Source organism: Egretta garzetta, unplaced genomic scaffold (assembly GCF_000687185.1).
Source record: "Egretta garzetta isolate BGI_Z169 unplaced genomic scaffold, ASM68718v1 scaffold122, whole genome shotgun sequence".
NCBI classification, from domain to species: Eukaryota; Metazoa; Chordata; class Aves; order Pelecaniformes; family Ardeidae; genus Egretta; species Egretta garzetta.
The window spans coordinates 196,507-215,325 of NW_009258886.1; the positions used below are offsets into that span (position 1 = coordinate 196,507).

Below are 18,819 nucleotides of genomic sequence, written 5' to 3' on the forward strand. Positions count from 1 at the left end.
GAGTACCTCAGCCTTCTCCTCATCTGCTGTTACCAGCTTGCCCGTCTCGCTCATCAGCAGGGGTATGCTTTCTTTAACCATCCTTTTCCGGCTGATATACCTGTAGAATCCCTTTTTATTATTCTTTGCATCCCTAGCCAAGTTTAGCTCTAGCTGTGCCTTGGCCTTCCTGACCCCATTCCTACACAACCGGACCGCGTCCCTGTACTCTTCCCAGGATGCCTGTCCCTGCTTCCACTGCCTGTGCAGTTCCCTCTTCCTCCTTAGTTTGACCAGTCTTTTCAATAAAGATGACTTTCCTGTTACAGGGCAACTCATGCATGCCCTGTCTTCAAGAGGTCAATGCTGAATTGGGGGAGAAGAGATAAGTGAGGATTTTGACTAGTTGGAAATGTAAGGGCTTCAGCTGGACTTTGAATTTCAGTTTTCTAGGCCTATCTACGAAACTTGGCTCTCATGTGGGTAAAAAACCAAACATTTTTAATGTAATGTAGTCTAGGAATTGATTTTGTTTCCATAAAGCTGTACTCGATCCCTCCACAGATGACATGGGCATTTGTCTTGGCATGGGAGTATCTCAGAAGCTGCCTGTTCTGGGCATGGCAAGCCTGAAGGGCCCCTGGGCGACCATCAGGATCCCGGCTGACACCAGCCTCTGGGTTTTGAGAGCTCTCTGGCCTCAGCTTCCCATTTTGCAGCTGAGGAGCTCAAGCAGTGCTGGTCTTGGGACAGCAAACATACAGAGCCTGGTTCCCGTAAGCCACTTCATCCTCAGACAGTGAGCTCCCAGAAAAGCAGATTACACAGAGTGTCCGGTTTAGGGAGGACCATCCATGCTATATAGCTCTTGACATCCCTGGACATTGTGTCTTGATGAGGCATACATTTTAGGGACTTAATAGGGAATGGGAAACAAAGGGATAATCCATCTGTATTGAAAAGACAAAAGGGAAATGTGGGAAGTATTCCAGCCCTCTGCCGCAAAAATACCTTTATGTATTACTCATCTGAGTGATTGCAACATGTTCTGACAGTTCTGATGCCAAATCTGTGACTAAAATACCAAGGAAAGCCAGGTGTCCATAGTCTTTCTAGCAATGAGTGACATCCCAGATATATTCTTTGAGAAAGCCTGTTTTGTGTGAGATAGCTTGGGGTCCAAATATTTGCAAACCCAAACTCTGGGTTCACCTGCACGCTGGGGAGCAGCTGTGGGTCTGGCATTTCTAGAGCAGTATAGAAAGTCTCAGCCTTGGTGTTGTGAAAGTAAATGTGTGTGTGCTTTCACTCAGAGCAACTTCACAAAATGAGAAGTTTCCTTAGTGCTGTGGGCAGATGTGGCCCAGACGTGGAGCTGGGACTGAGTTACATGGAGTAGTTCAGGTATTCAAACCACTGGTCTGATTGAAGGGAGAAATAATTTTCCCATTAAATCTGTTCCTGCCTAGTGTATTTCAGATATTTAGCACTTGGATTTCTTCTCTTCTTGTGGTATGGACAGATACTGAAAAAAAATACTATGTGGCAACTGGATATCACTCTTCACTTAAATTTCTCAAAGTATATTGCAAAGGAGAGAAAATGCTCCTTTCCCCTGTTCTCACAAATGTAAGGGGTATAAAGGCGGGACAGAAGTGCTGCAGGTGGCCAAAGGGAGTGACAGAAAAGGTGGAATAAGGTCTCCATGTTCTCCATTTCCAGGGGTGTCCCAAGCTCAGAAGAGCAGGCGAGGGCTGACAAATGAGCTGGAGACAGCGCTGTAATCGTGGGCTCTCGGCTTGTGCCCCTGCTAAGTGTCGGAGTCCTGTTCTGGGCCAAGGGAGGGAACTTTGGAAAGGGCACCAAAGCACATTACCTTATGAGAAGTGATCATAAACATTGCTGTAGTGGAAGACATAGTTCTTGCTTAGAGATGTCTGAATTGTCAGAGGGTTTGTTGCTCACTGCATTGGATTTTTACTTCTTTTTAGCATTTCAGGTTGTCAATAAAGCACTTAAGTATATACAAATAATGCTGAATGTGGGGAACTATAGGTGTAAAACCAAAAAGGACCATGAAATATCCTGGGTTTGACTTCCTCCCCATTAGAGGCCACTAAGCTTTATCCAGTTAATTGTGTACTGGTTTCAGTAACTTCTGCTAATTCAAGCTTGATCCCAATTTGAGGATGTCAAAGATGCAGGAGTCACCATTTCCTTTGGTAGTTTATTCCATGAGTTTGTGTCTCTTGCTGGAGGGACTAGGGATGAGCCCAGTAAGAGGAAGACCTGAAAATAAGGTTTATTTATACCTTTGAAACTGTGCAGCTTTATGTTTGGCTGCTCAGTCTAGAGATTTGCTAGCTGCTCATTTATAACAGGGAAATAATTTCTATATATTTTGTCAAGTCACTTCTTGATGTTTGTCCTTTATCTTGACTTCCATGTTCTGAGCAAGCTGAGCTTCTTCATTCTCCCACTGTAACACATTTTCTCTGGCTGATGAAAAACTTTTCTGACTCCTTGCTGCCTCACTTTCAATTTTCAAATATCTTCTAAAAAACTTAGATAACAGATCTGTCTGCGGTATTCCGGCATTGGTCTTGTCAGTCTCACATACTCTGATAAAATTGTTCATCTGCTCACTCCTCCTCTGTTTGGATGCTCCTCTCTTCTTGTTCAGGGACAGGAACAATGGTAATGAAAGTGAAAATTCCTTTTTTCAAGTTCCAAATATAGCTAATTGTTTGGAACTACGTGGTGTGGATTTCTCAAAGTAGAAAATGAAAATGTACTAAATAGGTAAAGGAAACGAGACGAGAGCCTGAGAACAGCCAACTGTTCTAGAAGAGCTCTGAGAATAGCACATTTCCCATATCTCTAAGCCTATTCTTAGGCTAGTCATTTACTGGATGAACTCCTAGTGTACTTCTCTCGGCAATGCCTCAGTTAAGGAGGCCTAAGTGAAGTCTGGATAAAACACAGTCTGCCCCCATCGCAGCTCTGTGCTCCCTGAGTCTGCAGCGCTGTTGGGATTTATGCTCCTGTGCATGTCGCTGCGCAGCGGCGGGCTGTTCCAGGTACCCAGTCTTTCATCTTCTCACTCGTCTGTGAAGTTCATGGGTGGAGCTTTTCTTTTCACTTGGACGAGATGTTGAGCCATGAATGTGCCCGCATCGCTAATTTTATGACAACTTCATGTAAAACTATACACATAAACCATAAACACATAAAACACTGTTATTTGATCACACTGACAGTGGTCCGCCTATGTTACTTTTCTAAGTGTGACTAACAAAGGACTCCAGTTTAGGGTTAGAAACAACAACTACAAGCAGATATTTGAAGACATATTTTCAAAAAGTTGGGTTTCTTCTGAAAATTAGACTGGTCAAACTGATACTGATCAGCTGGATTTCCAGTAGAAATTTTGGGAAACCCTTAGGACCTCAGCAACTTCTTTGAGGTGCTCAAAGAGAAGTAGAGCTCTTCTGAATATCTAGCCAATAAACCCCGGGGCCACTGAAGCAGAGGATTTCATAACTTAATTGAAAGTGGGGTAAAACAAAGCTGATCTATGAAAAAACATCAGAACAAGGCAAAACCCTAGAGTCTCAAATTGAGTGCATACCCAATTATAAATGCTTACCTTTATATCAGGCTGGTGGATTTTTTGTAATAGGCCAGTGGACCATCCCTGCTCCCACTGCAGTCCATGCAAAGGACTCCAGGGAAAAGCAGGATTGGAATCCCTTTAATTACCCACTTACAGATATTTAAATTTATATCTATTTTAAAATGGTTATCAAGGCTGGGCAAACCACAGTTGCAATAAAAGTCAAATTGATCACAGAGTTCTAGCCACCTTTTCTTGTCCCCCAATGTTATGATTCTTTGTAGACTCCCTAGCTCTTATTTCTCTAGAGCAGGAGAATGAGGGCTATGAGCCAACCAGGCTATTATTTATTACAATCTGTAGTGGGAGTGATGGCAGCTGTTGATGGTAGTTTTTCATTAACAGTTAAGTAAAGCCAATAAATGTTGTAATGCGCTGTGCAATGGCAGATGGTGAGCTACAGAAAGAGTTTCTACCTCAACCAGTGCTCCATGTTCATCTCCACTTTGAAATACTATCTAAATAGAAAAGAGTTTTAAAAAGGACCGCCTGTTCAGCTACCTTATTCCCACATAACTTTTATGTGTCTGGAAATGTAGTCCAAATACAAACTGCTAGGATAAAACAGACTGCTTGCGACCAAAAGGAGGAGAAAAAAAATCCCTTTCCACTGACAATTTGGCTCCTACCTACAACTCAGTTTCTAGCCTATCTTACGCTCTTTTTCTTTGCAGAATTGAGTGGATGCCTAGGCCCTGAATAAAGCACCAGCCCATGCTGAACTTCAAACTTTTACAGCTTTCTTTTCCAGAATCAGTCATGAAGTTTAGGGTAGAAATGCCCCTTCCACACTGTTCCGTATGTTCCACTTGGCTTTTCGCTTGAAGACTTTCCTGGTGAGTTAGCTTATGCTCAGATTTTATCATAGGCGAAAGGTGGCCTCACGCAGAGAAGCCTAAGCCTGACTGTTTGAAGTGGAATCATCTGAAGGAGAAAAGCAATATTTGGTTCTTGAATTTCAGCAATATCAGCCCTTAGGAAAATTTCTCTTTTTCTTACATTCTAGCATTCTACAAGGCCTCTGATGACTGGCAGAAAGATCTTGCTGGTAACCGGCAACTGCGCTACTTTGGATACTGTCATGATGACTATAGTACAGGATCTGGAGAGATGTTGTAAGTGGTTTCCCAGGCATTTTGTAGCGGCTTGTATATCTAATGACGGTAATGCACTTCTAGCATTGTCATTTTTATATTGAAGAGAAAAGAATATAAATAATGAATTGGACCAGGGTACTAAACCTTTAAGCAGTTCCCACGTCTGCTAGTGGTCCCTGCTGCATTCTGAGTCACGAGCTAGTGGAAACAGCAGTGCACGTATAGGCCCTCCCTGCCAGTAAATAGGTTATTTGATGCCTGAAGCATCAGCGCAGTTTCTGTACGTTATTGCTGTTATATACTGGGAATGCTGCAGCACCATATTTCCAAGTGAATGCACAAACTTCATGAGTCATAGCTATGCTCTGAAAGGAGGGACAGAACTAATTTTTGGTTTATCTGTACTGCAATGCCTGGCAAGTTAAAGCAAAACAATCAAAAATATAAAGTCAGAGTCTGATAAATCAATATGCTGATGCCCATATGAAAAAGTAACCTAGTGCTCAAAAGTTAGATTACTGTAGTTTAATCCACGTGCTCCAAGAAAGCTGCTATTCCAAGCGTGGCTGGTAAGAGCGGGTGTATTCCCCATGTGCCAGCTGCTTCATTGCTATTGTTTGGTGAGATCATACCACTCTATCACCGCCACAAAATCACTATAAACAGCAATCCAACCAAAGGGCATTGCACAGACTCTCTGCAATACAGCAAACACCTCTCAGCAGGATCGCTAGTGCAAAAGGTGGGTTAGATGTAGGGTGCTGTAACAGGCATTCTGCCTTGAGGACTAAACCAAAAATGTTCTGCTCTCCCTCAGTCTCCTGCTGCAGCAGAAATGGAGAGCAGCTGCGTGTAATGAAGGTAGCGTACAAGCTGGAAGTATATGTGACAGTACATTGTATGCTGCTTCTCCTTCATCCAGCTGCTGGGAAGGGGTATTGGTGAGCTTTTCTCACTCATTGCTCTTTGCAAACACTAATTTCCACCCTTAAGCCATTAAACGTGAATTGTGGCACTTTGTGTATTTTCCATGGCTGCTAGGAAAAAAAAAGCAGCAGCAGAACTTTCAGTGATGACATTTTTAAGACTAAAAAATGAAAACAAATCAGCATTTTTCTCATTAGGTGAACCTGTGGAAGCCCTTGTGAATGCAGCTTGGACCTGCACGATCTACAGAGGACACATTGATCCAGTCGTGACGCTTTTAGGTACAGATCTTAAAAATCGGAGAAAAACATGCAGAGCTAAAACCCTGTTTTTGCACAACACTGTGGTCTGGTACAAAGTAAAAGCACATCAATGTCATGGAAACTTTATTATTGCTCCCAGTTGATGAAATCCTCTTTATCACCAGCATTCTTGATATACTTCTTTTCACAAAAAGAAGATAAACTGTACTTATTTGTTGTTTTCTCTGAGGGAAGTCAATGAGAAAACAGAAGAGAGTTTTCCATGGGGGAGACTGCAATGATTATTTTTCCCCCCAAGTGGTTGCAGCAGCACTGAGAGCAGAACGGTGCCTGCCTTCGCATGTAATTACAAACAGTCTGCAATCCCAAATCAAAAGGGACCTCACACAGGTGCTTAAAACATCTCTTTGGGAGCTACCTATGCTACGTGGGCAAATGGTTACAAGCATCTGCATTCAGACATCAGGAGATCCGTAACTGCAGCCTGGGACCCGACAGACGTGGTTCTGATCCGTAGCACTCGGACCTAGACTGGAGATCAGCCCCAGGCTGCAGGAGGTCCCCATCTTTGATTCAGGTCTAGACTTCTCGCTCTTTTTAAATTTAAGAAACACTGATGGCTCTATTAATTTCCAGTAGAGTTACATGTTCATCTCCTGTCCAAAAAATTCCTTATGATTGACATCAGTGGTATGGATCTTAAGGAACGATTACCCTCCTCTGAGGCAGCATTGCTTCCTTCTCCTGTGGAGCTCATGGTCTCCTCCCCACTGGGATCTTCTCAGTTAAACCTGGAAATGAGCACCAGACACCCTTAGCGGGTTTAGGAGCTCTCCCCAGCCTCTGCCAAGAGTCCATCCCCACGCTGGAGGAGCAGCACACGCCTGCCCGGGTGTGCGAAGCCCCTGGATGCTACGGTCTCTGCCAGTGCAGCCATCTGCTCCCAGCCTACTGGCGTGGAAGGAGGTGGGCTGGCCTGCGCCCATGGCAGAGCCCTCGCCCTTATAAAGCACCCCTGCGCAATTCCTCTTCAGTGGCTTTTGATTTGGCTTGGAGTGATGGGGGGAAGGGGAAGGGGCTGTCTTGCTTTTTGTTTCCTCAGCTGGGGACTTCCAGCGTGTCATTTTCTTCCACACATCTTAAGTCTCCAATCAGGGGCAATTATGATAGCACATTATGTAAATATTAAAGACAATTGCAGAGCTTTAATTAAAGCCAACTTTGTTTCTTTTCCCCCTCCCTCCCTCCCTCCTCTCGATTTCGTCGGGAACACAATAAACTTAATCAGCTGCCCCAAATTATGCATGCATTAGCCCGTGAGATTCAGCAAGGCCAGGCTTCTCAAGGACAAAGAAATATACTGAGCTCCAGCATCTCACTTTGTTTTCTCCAGCCATCTTTTGTGGCATGTCATGGGAAAAATTCTAATGAGCCTCTCCGTGCTGCTGGAGAAATTCCTGTCAGGCACAAGCCAGTTGCTCTCTCTACTCTCTGTTTTCAGATACGCATTTTCTGTTAGCCCGCTCTCTTGCGAAGAAGAAAAGTTGCATCAGGATAGACTGGACTGGCACTGGCTGACCATAATCTATAACAATTTTGCTTTTCTGGAGTCGATTTTCCTCCCTCCTCAAACAACTTTAAGCTTTTTGGCACTGCAGCACACTGACGAACACATGTTAGTTTGCATCTATAAAATCGTTTCTCTACGTCTACTTTCATTGTGCGTGGATTTGATTGTGCTTGTCACATAGTATTTTTCTAGAATCTGCTATAAAGATGAGGATGTGATACGAAGTCTTCTGCTTCTAGGGAAATTTCTGGCACATTGGAGATGCAAAGGATTTACTAACCCTCCCTCCCCGTAAATCTTACAGCTAGCAAAACTGCTCAAATTTACAAAGCTTCAGGAGGGAGATACACACTGTCCCTCTGAATTTAGGAGGGGAGGTTGCAGCTGACCCGTCTTTTTTCTAATAATTTTTAATTTATTTTCTTTTTTTTTTTGCCTTATCTCTCTGCTGTGAGTTTAAAGACAGAATAATTTTCATCTCCAGGCCTGGGTTCTTTCTGCTGTGACCTGCCCGGCTCTGCTTTGTGCTCCCTGACCGCTGCAAATGCGAGCGTGCTTCGGATTAGCCTGGTTCTGCGGCACCAGGCAAACGCGTTGTTTCCTGACGCCGGGGTTCTGAACCGGCTGCGTGCCTGCATGCGCGCGCACAAGTGGGGAGGAGGAGGAGGAATAAGAAGGGAATGAGGAGAGGGGGCATCTGGGGGACGCAGCCGTGGAGTCCCGCTGGGGCAGCGGGCTCAGCTGCTGGAGCCACCTGGAAGCAGAAGCTGGTGCTTTAGGATCTGTGCGTACGTCCCTCAGCTCAGCCGTCATTTTGAGCACCGTGCTGCGTGGCAGTGGCAGGGACCTGCTTCAACCAAATGGTTGTGGGTGTTCTTGTTTGCTCACTGACAGAATAATAACTTGCTGCTCTTTGTATTGAGGGAAAAAGAACCCTGAAAATGCAGCTTTCTGGAAATATTTGTGCTTAGTTGTGTCAGCGCGGCAGTCTCAACTTAAGAAGAGAAAACTAAAATAGCAATTTCTCCTGGTCTTTGGCTGGCTTGCTCACCAGCATGCCACGCGTAGTTTAACAATAGACAGGCTCGGTGTGTGCCTGGTGTGGGAAAGCACCGAGAGGAAATGAGGGCGTAATCTCAAGCATGACATCATTCCATCTACCGAACCAGCACCCATGCTTTATTTCTCCAGATCAAAGAGAGATATTTACATATCTAAATTGAAGCTGTTTGCCATGATGGGAATGAAATCTACACCATTTAACACCTTTCCTAAGACATTATCCACCATATTTTAGAAAATAAATACCTTGGCTTTGGTTTGAGCTTTGTGTGCTGCTATGAGGAAGCTGATCCTCTGGCACAGCCCTCTGCCTGCCGATGATGAGGACGGTGGGAATGCACCTCCTCTGAGGTGCAGGGAACTGCCCAAGAGCAGGATACTTGCAAGGGACCACGTCACTCAGGGAGTCTGGCTCCAGAGCAGCTCAGGGGAGAAAGGAGAAAAAAATCTTTCTTTGCCCTCTACGCAAATCAGCTTGTGCCCATCGAGGTGAATTGAGAGGGGAGTCCCCAGGCAAAGCTGAGAATTTGCTATCCTATTTCTATTGGATCCTACTCAGGTTTTGTTTTCACTGCCAGGAAAGCGTTAATGTTAGTGTAGATTAGCCCGCTTTAGTTTCCCAAGGTCGGTGAGATGACAGGCGTGTCCCACCAGCCTGGGACACAGTACTTACTTTATTTACCTACCTAAGAAAAAAATCTACCAGTGCCTAGGCCCCATAGGGATTTTAAGTGGTGTGGATGTGGCTTACTAATTATTTCCTGCTAACACAACTGGTTTTTCTAGTGAAGACACAATCTTAAGTTCTTTTACTGCCTCAACCATGCAAGAATATACTATGAATATACTTATTACTGACAGCCAATGGATTTATTTTTTTGGCTGTGATGTAGTGAATTTTACCTGCACTTTAAATCCCAATTTTCTGAGCCCATAAAATCTCTGTTCATTCGAATACGCGTTCCCCTTCCTTTGCTATAATATACCAAGGTATATTACACTTGTCAGCAGAAAATGCTGGCAAAGGAGAACAAGCAGGGAAGTGAATTTTCAATCAGAAGAAGAGAGCTGAACTATTAAAATTAGTGAGACTAAGATGATTTTACATGTATGGTAAGTAGGAAATTTTGTATTAATTTACCTGATAAGTGACTTTTTTCCTCTTAAGCCCAGAACAAGTAAGAATATAACAGCTACCAAGTCTTTTCACAATCTCATCTCCAGGTTTTAAGGATATGCCGTTCAGCATTTACATTTAATCTTCTGTTTCAGAGGAAAGGTTCTCTTTGGTTTGGCTGGCTCTTTTCTTTTTATGCAGCAATCTTCAGAGCTCAGTTGTAAAGAAGAGAAAGAAAGTCTTGCTCAATAATAAAGTTGCAAACATTCTGCCTTTTAGATCTTGGCAACGCCTGCTTGCCTGTTGTGTAATGTATTAAACTGTTATTTGTTTTGGGGTTTAACGCTCAGCTCTCACTAGCACGACTAATGCAATGAAAACCCGAAGGATTTGACTTTGTTGCGATAAACCAAAGTCTTCACTGAAGGAAATGAAATGCATTTCCTGAATCTCTGGACAAAAGTCACCACAATAGCTTTAGTGTGGTTTTGTTTAAGAGGCTTCTTGAAATAATGCAACGGGGAATTGTCCTGTGTCCTACTGCACAGCTAGAGGGTAAAAGTCCTCTGCATGCTACTAAATAGCCAGGCTGTTGAGGTCTTCAATATCCCAGGTGAAGCCAATAGGAAGTAGCCCCCTCATAGGGAGAATGCAATAGCACTGCAGGTGTAAAGGGAGACCGGTGGTCTGAGCACACAGGGCTATAGGGAAGGAAAAAAATGGTCTCTTATGTGCATATGAAAGGAAGAAAGAGAACAAGCTGGTGTGTGACAGCTGAACCCCCTGAACCAGTTCAGAGGAAGGATGAAGACAGTTTGGGGGAAAAAAAGCAAGGTAAATGCCAGGTCTGCCACATATGGTGTCACACAGAGGGTCACCGAATAGCGAACAAGGCACCAGGCACAAGTACAATTGTCCTGGTACACAGAGGGTCACCGAATAGCGAACAACAAGGCACCAGGCACAAGTACAATTGTCCTGGTTTCAGCTGGGACAGAGTTAACTTTCTTCCTAGTGGCTTGTATAGTGCTGAGCTTTGGATTTAGTTCGAGAAGAATGTTGATAACACCCTGATGTTTTAGTTGTTGCTAAGCAGGGTTCACACCAGTCAAGGACTTTTTCAGCTTCCCCTGCTCTGCCAGGTGCACGAGAAGCTGGGAGGGGGCACAGCCAGGGCAGCTGACCCCAACTGGCCAAAGGAGTGTCCCACACCGTATGATGTCATGCTCGGGGGAGGTTAGCCATGGGGAGAGGGATTGCTGCTCGGGATGGGCTGGGCATCGATCAGCAGGGTGGGGAGACGGATTGCTGCTCGGGATGGGCTGGGCATCAATCAGCAGGTGGTGAGCATTGTGCATCACTTGTTTTGCATATTCTGTAAACTCTATTACTATTTTTATTATTATTGTTATTTTTGTTGTTATTCTTTTATTAAACTGTCTTTATCTCAGCCCACAGGTGTTACCTTTTTTTTCTGATTCTCTCCCCCATCCCACTGAGGGAGGGGGGGAGTGAGTGAGCAGCTGGGTGGTGTTCAGCTGCCTGCCGGGTTAAACCACAACAACAATGAGGTGTATATACAGTTAATACTAACTTTGCTATATGGTCTATTAAATGAGATAACAATCATAAAACATTGTAACTTGCAGAAAAGCCCTCCTGGGTGGAAGGAGTAGGGTGGCAGAAGGAATGTAAGAGATGTGTAACAACATCATTACTGTGATCGCGAGATGTAGGCTAGCTGGTGGTGAGGAAAGGAAGAGAGAAAAGAGAGAGGAAAAGTGTTTGAGGCATTCAGGTAGTTCTTGTTAGGTCCTAACATCAAGCCATTAACTAGGCCATGAAACTAGGGCAAGATGCCCATTTCTTCATCAAAGGACTTCCCCTTGCTGCAACACACTGGTGAGAAAACGATGTAAAGTCAGTGGCACTGTCAGGGAGACAAGGAATAGCCTTGCTTTTGCATTTTCATTAAAAAAAAGGCAGGACATATATGATTAGCTTCTCTGGTATAAGTCCTAGGGTATTATTTCTGCTGGTGGAAAAAAGAATCAGAAAAAAGGGCAAAGGAATGAGAAGAAAAGAATTCTGCTTCAGACGGGAAAGAAATATGCATTGGCTGTTACATCAGATGCTGGGCTCTCTGACTTCAAGACAGTAGAAGAGATGAGTTGGCTGGGACCTAGGTAAGACAACTTGAACAAAAGGCACATTTCCATTGAACCCATAGTTGGGTTTTGCCAAAACTTAGTCAAAATCTAGCTGTCTCTGCAGAACATACTGCTTTTGGAGAATCAGCAAATTATAACAGCTCCATTTTCCCCATCTCCCAGCAGTCCGGGTTGTAGTTAGGTTTTAAACCAAAATCTCTCCCTAAATTATCTGATGCTACATCTCAACTCTTCCCCTGCTGGGACTGCTAATACAACTCCATCATCTTCACTCTAAGTTGATAGAATTGCAAATAGTATCATGACACCCGCCATGGTAAAGCACAGCCTGAAGAGCCTCCCTTTCCAGTGAGCGTGAACTTGGAGCCTTTAAGCTAAAGACTTCCCAGTCCTTTTGGGCTGTCCATGTATATGGATCAAGAAAATCCCCAGTGATCTGATGCAGAGTTTCAACTCTTTACTACTTTTGGGCTTCCTCTGTCTCTGAGAGATAAATGCAAATCATAATGATCTCTCGGATGCATTTGGAGCAGATGTAAGACTTGCAGGCTTTGAATTAGTTTTCTTAAGGTCCTGTTGCGGTTATACATTGTGGAAAGAAACTTTTAGCTCTTCAGCTTCCTCCTTAGGCCACAAACTCCCTTTTTTTTTTTCTTTTTCTATTCCTTCATTTGTCAGCAATGTAAGATCTAGGAGTAAAATAAGAGACCTTTGCACCACACATACTACCTGGCTCTGACCTGCTTCTATATGATTTCGGTGGATGGGATACAAAGCTACAAACCTGTGGGCTGTGGTCCACTTGCAGTTGGACCTAGGAGAGGAACCTAAAGACTGATGACGTTCAGACTCAAAAGAGCATCCCTGGATGACAGCAGGTGGAGGTCAAAACTTCTAGGGGGAAATAACCAATTTGAGCACTCAAATATGTTTATCTTTTATTTTTTGAAAATATAAACAATCTTTGTAAAGGGAAAGTTCTGAAATATCCTTGTAGGAAACAAAGAGTTGAGCACTGAGATTAGCTGTCTTTACATTTTGATATCACCACTTATTGGGGAACTACAACTACGGACCCGCAGGCCGCAAAGGGAGTCTTTCCATATCCAGAGAGTTTCATTGCTGGCTAAGGTTTTTAGGTTTCGCATTCACATGTATGGTATATGTATGCTGGGTAACTTAGCTGAACAGTTGGCTCATCAATATTTACATTGGAGACTTTATAAATAACCCATCAGGTTTCCACATGCACGTTTGCTAAACTTACAGTTATGACATCCACCACCAGCCCCAAGAGCTGGCCTTGGGAAACGATTGATGGAGGCAAGTTTCTACTCCGCTTGGAAGAACAAAAAAACCCAACAAACTTTATTGGCATTTTCATTTGTAAAATCTGCCTTCAGAATTTCTCTGTTGTGTCACTGCTGTGCTGCACTGTTTTTAATTGTCATTTGCTGTTTGGGATAAATTAAAATGAACTAGTCAATGAAAAGTCTCCCTGGGTTTTAATGTTGTCAGTAAAAATGAGAAAATTATCTTCCTTTATCACAGAATATCCCAAACCAATACATGAGTTGCTTATCATCGTAGAGAATAAATAACATTGAATTTATTTAATGATTTTACATAAGTTGATAAGGAGCTCTTCTTTTCCAAATGTTTTGCAGGTGATTGCAATCTGTTAATATCGCTCTCTTTTTTTCTTAATGGGAATTGTTAATGCAAGGCTGCAATGCTTCCTTTGGAAGAAGGGATGCAAAGGGCAACACAGGTATAAATCTGGAGTGGATGATTTGTAGGCAGTGGCGTCATGCTACCTGTAAGTGAGCCTGCCTTCTTGGAGTTTTTTCAGTGATGCTAAGGTGAGACTTGCATATGTGGTGTAACATCCTTGCCATCTCTCTGCCCTGGGGTTGAAACCCGTGCGCTAATTCTTGATGACTGCAGTAGCACCTCCTGCTGCGTGCAAAGCTGATCAACCTTGCCTGCCCTTCCTGTTGACTTCTATTTACAGCCTGCGGAGGAACTCAAATACTTACTGTGGAAATGGGGTGGAGGGAGAGGAAAGAAGGGAAGAGGTCCCTAAGAGTGACCCTGACCCAGGGGGAGCCGTCTTGCTAGAGTCTTGCCGCTGATGGAGAGAAGGGGGTCTTTTTTCTGACTACTCCTCTGAAAAACCTAACTTCAGGCACTGAGGAGCATGCCCTGAGGGGGGCTGTTGGAAGGACAGTCTGCCTGGTGGAGTCACCCCGACTTAACGAACGCTTGTCTCAGGTCACTGAACCTTCACATTGAGTTGTGGATTGGTTTTTGTAAGCATCACAGCAAGAGGGGGTTTTAAAAAGGGATTAAAGCTGTAGACGTCTGTAGGGAACTCCTCACAGGCAACAACGTGAAGAGGAAAGAGAAATGCTATCTCAGGGTATCTGCTTCCTCCCGTTGTGTCCCCGTGGCTCTCAGGACGGAGGCACATCACATGTCTGTCATGTGAAGCCAAGGCAGCCTCGTGCCCTGCCGTGGGAAAGGGGCCTGTGGTTTGGGGAACGGAGGTATTGAGCCTCCTGACAGGCAGGATCCTCAGGAAAGGGTGAACTTCACCGCAATTTGTCTCAGTGAGATCTTTGATGAAGTGAGAGTAATGATAGCTTTGACATTTTAAGGAACTCTTCTCGCCCCTGGCAGTGTTTCCGCTGACAGCAGAGCCACTTCTCAGAGCAGATATTGTAAACAGAAAACACAGTTACCTTGTTCGGTGCCATTGTGCCTCACCAAGGACTTACCCCTTCAGAGGAAAGGATCATACACAGCTGGTGTGCACCACAGTAAATAATACTCGGTATCACAGGAAAAAATTAACTTTCAGCTGAAGTAGCTTTGATCACTGCTGATTGCTATGATGTTAAATGTTGCTTGCCCTAGATCGGGAGCAGCCAACCTTCCAGAGCCTGACAGGCAAGAAAATAAAATGTGTAAAGTCAGAGAATCACTGGGTTTATAAACTACTCGATTTAGCCTTTGGCAGGTATTTTTAGCATAAAAAAGGAATATAGACATACTATATCTGACTTCTTCTTTCACCAATTTAATAAATAACCAAACATGCATTTTTAGTACCTTATATTTGCTTTTCTTGGTTAGCATAGCTATGGCTTTTTATTAAAAAAGAGTTCTAACAATAATTACAAAATTTTGCACAGAAGCAGGCCAGTCCTGGCCTTGATGGCTATATCTCTACCAGCAAATAAGCCAGACCAGGGCTCCTTCTCCAGCCCTGACAGCAAGTAGCATGGCTTGCAATCATATAGGTAAGCTGTCTGCCTCCCCAAACAAAGTAACCTCATCAATTCTGCCTATTGCGAAAAATCCCCAGCACCAAAACATGCGCTGGCATTCCCCGGGACAGTTGGCACAGGCCCAAACAGTGCCAATAAGCACAACCAGAGGTGAAATAGTGCAGATGCTCAGATGCCAGTGGTGGGATCCATGCCCTGGCCCAGTTCGGTTTGCTACTGCAGTTGTAGCCGCTGTGACACATAGTGCTCTTTATGTCCTGCGGTGGTTTTCCAGAGGGGTGGCTTGCGTTCTGCTGCGCACACACAAAGACTTGCAAAATGCAGCTCCATTTTGTGGTGGGCCCATGATAAATAAAAGAGCCCACAGGGAAGTTATACTCCCTTGGCTAGCCATGGAAAAATAGAGCCGTCTCCTCTCTCCCCTTTGCCAACTGGTCCCCAGTCCCTGCAGAAGGCCAGGCATCATCCGTCAGCTGGTTGGCAGATCTCTGCACAGCACAGTAGCTGTCAGCCCCTACTTTTCCTCAGGGAGCCCATTTGCATCTCTTGAGAGACACAGCAGCTCCCTGGTGCTTCTGTTGCTCCTGCCCCCTTGCAAGGCTTTGAGCGGTGGGTGCTACGTGCCAGCAGTGCACAGAGGGATGGGGTGCTGCCGCCCTGCACAGCCCTGTCACCCCACCAGCTGGTTCCAGCGTGGTACTGGTGGGCTGGACAGGCAGACACAGAGAAGGACGCCTGATATACCAAGGAACTGCAGGCGGCTTGGGAGTTATATTTTAGCCAGGCACTGTTTCAGCCTGGTTTGCATCTATTCTTTGAATGATGTATAATGTGAAGTGGGGTATGGAAAGCCAAAAAGCAGCAAGCTGTCTGCCTGTGGAGGCCTTTCTCTTGCTGTGTTTGTCTAACCCGACCATTGCCTCCATTCAGATTACTTTTTTCAGGTTTTATAGAAACTGCCTAGTAAGGTCTAAGGAGCAGCTCCAGGATTTTCTAAGGGATTGATTAGGCACAATTCACGTCAGGCTTCAGCAAGCTTAGCTGTTCACTCCAGTCGTGCCCATTGCGGGGGGCGAGACCCTTGGCAGGCGTGTCTGGAGAGCAATGCAGTGGATGCTGTCCGAGTGCCTCCCATCGCAAAGGCATCCAAGAGGCTGAAGGATGAGTTTAGCCACTGCTGAAAACAAACTGTTTTTTTAGAAGCCGCAGTCCAGCTCCATGGCTTAGAGCCACTGATGAGGCTGTGATTTAGGGGGCTGTTTGAGCAGGTTTGGAGCAGGTTCTCTGCCAGTTTGAATCTGTATCTCTCTAATGGGTTGGGGAGAAAAGGCATTTCTGCTTTCGATCAAGTTAATGAACTCTCATACTGTGCTGGCTGGAGCAGACGAGGGGATACAGATACAGACCTGCATCTGCCTTTTCCGTGTGCTGTACCAATATTGCAGCACGTTGTATGAGAAATGTGCAACTCTCAGACCCCTATACAGGATTTGTCATTTCATCTCTTTTCAAAGGACTATTAATAGTAAATCAAACATCAATTTAACATAAACAGAGTGTGGGTGCCAGCTCTCCCTTTATAGCACAGCATATGCACGTCTTCAGTCAGCTTAATTACTGCAATAGTAGCATTGAAGCCTGAAAGAAAGTCACCATCAGCGTTTTGAAGGTGGAAAATCCTGTAGAACTTTGATTTTTGCTGAGCTATTTGGAGTTCACAGAAGACTTAAATTCACTAGAAAAACAAAAGCCTTTCTGTTGTCTGCTGATTGTTTGATAGCAAAAGCAAGCCTGGCAAAGAACCAGGGAAGTGAGAAATTCCAGTTAAAGAGCTTAGGCCTGACTGTGGCTTTTTTTTTCCTTTTCCAAGAAACAAAAGACCATGTCCTTGTCAGACGACATCAATACATCTTGCTCAGGGCTGATTAGAAGGTTGTTGTGGGAAACCCTGGCTAAATTACAGAACAAAGTCTTGCATGTGCTCCTGCTAGACTTCTCCTATCTTGCTGACACCTCTTCCTTCTATATTGAGCCACTGCTCCACACAGCCATTGAAAATAACACAGCCATTGAAAATACCACTGACACATGTGGTGCCTTCAAGCTGAAGGGACGAAAGCCTGGTGGGTGGAGAAATGGCAAAAGAGAGGAGGAAGCAAAGGTTCTTTTAATGAGATGTTGGCTTTCAGGTTCTCAGCAATTTCATAGGCTGTTGATTGCCAAGAATGGTCATGGGTTTGGATCATTTCTTTTTTATTCTAACTGAAGATATAATGTTGCAAGATCTTAAGCTTCACTGAAGAATGACCTTCTTCTTCAAGTCATGCTCAGCACTGTTTAACTACTTGTAAAACTGGATGCTTTCTTTCAGGTAAAGGAGTCTAGAAATGACGGTGGTCTGTTTTTTAAGACATTTATTTTTGTTATACCTGAATCTTAATCGGGGTGTTGTATTTAAGCTATTAAATCTTCAGCTTTTCCCTTCCTTCAAAAACACTAGTGGTTATGGGGAAAAGAACCTCCTCTTGGCTTCTTTTTAAGAGCTTTATTTTAATGACAAACTCTGGAAATGGCAGTGGTGGAAAGCAAGGAAATATAGTCTAATATCAAGACAATGCTGTTATCTTGGAAAGCTTGTAAACCTACATTTCTCTGTGCACAAACTGTATTTACTCCAGTAAGGAGGAAATATGTAAGGGAAGAAAAAAAATCTATGTGAGACTGTGTATGAGCGTGTGTGTGTGTGTGTGTGTAGAACTGCACATAAGACAAACTTAGAAAATCCCTCTGGATAAAATTTTCAAAAGAATTTTTCTTCCTTTTTTAAATACAGTAAGGCATACAGCAACTTATTGCAACTTTCACTTAGATGTTGACATTCTCACCTCTCTAGATTGACTCGGAGATGAGCTTTGTGAGTGGGTCCTTGGGTAGGAAACAGTAACACCGATCGGTTTAGACACTGCAAGTACAGATGTGGGAATCACAAGTTAAAATGTGTGTGCCTCTGACTCCTGAAAGACCTGAAAGAGGATGTCTATCCTGTCTGCACTTTAGGCTAAGGAAGAGAACGTCTGCTAGTGGGACTGATCTTCCCTTTCTTGAGCAGCCACTGAGGGGGACAAAATCACAAATTCCCGCCTATGTGCTACTCCACCTTGCTGAGGGAAGCTGTGCATACACAGCACTCACTATACATACACAACCCTGCATTATTGATCAAGACAAAGCATGTCCATTTAACACTGTAGCAAACAACTGGAAAGCTCTTGTCTTCGGTGATGCTAAATATGTCCTGGTGCCTGAGGAGAGCTAGAAGCTGTAGAAGGAAGACCGAGCACGACACCACTAGACGGGGTGAGCCATTGGTAGGAGGGGATGGCCAAAGCTAAAGAAGGGGTTGGTTCAGTGATCACACAGAAAAACAGAAGGGAAAATAATTTTGACTGGAATAAAATCTTGGTTGCAATTTTGGGGATATTTTGGTATACTTTCACAGTATACTTCACAGTATTTTTATTTCTAAATTCACATCAGCATCACCAGAGATACTATTAGCTGTTGAGACTTGCGGAGGCATCAAAGGTAAAGACAACAATAGAAAACACTTGATAGAGAAAAGGAAAAGGACAGAAGACTAATGGTAAATGAAGAAGAGGGCAGA

General features: G+C 44.1%; 1 long non-coding RNA gene across 1 annotated transcript in view; it reads left to right on the top strand.

Moving 5' to 3' along the window:
- LOC118451788 overlaps positions 1 to 14,260 on the top strand; it is a 17,520-nt gene extending 3,260 nt beyond the window's left edge. Inside the window, exons 2-3 of the long non-coding RNA XR_004841348.1 lie at positions 10,280 to 10,282; positions 14,247 to 14,260. This is a non-coding gene — a long non-coding RNA (uncharacterized LOC118451788). The remainder of the gene's footprint in view (positions 1 to 10,279; positions 10,283 to 14,246) is intronic.
- Positions 14,261 to 18,819: the final 4,559 nt, after the last annotated feature.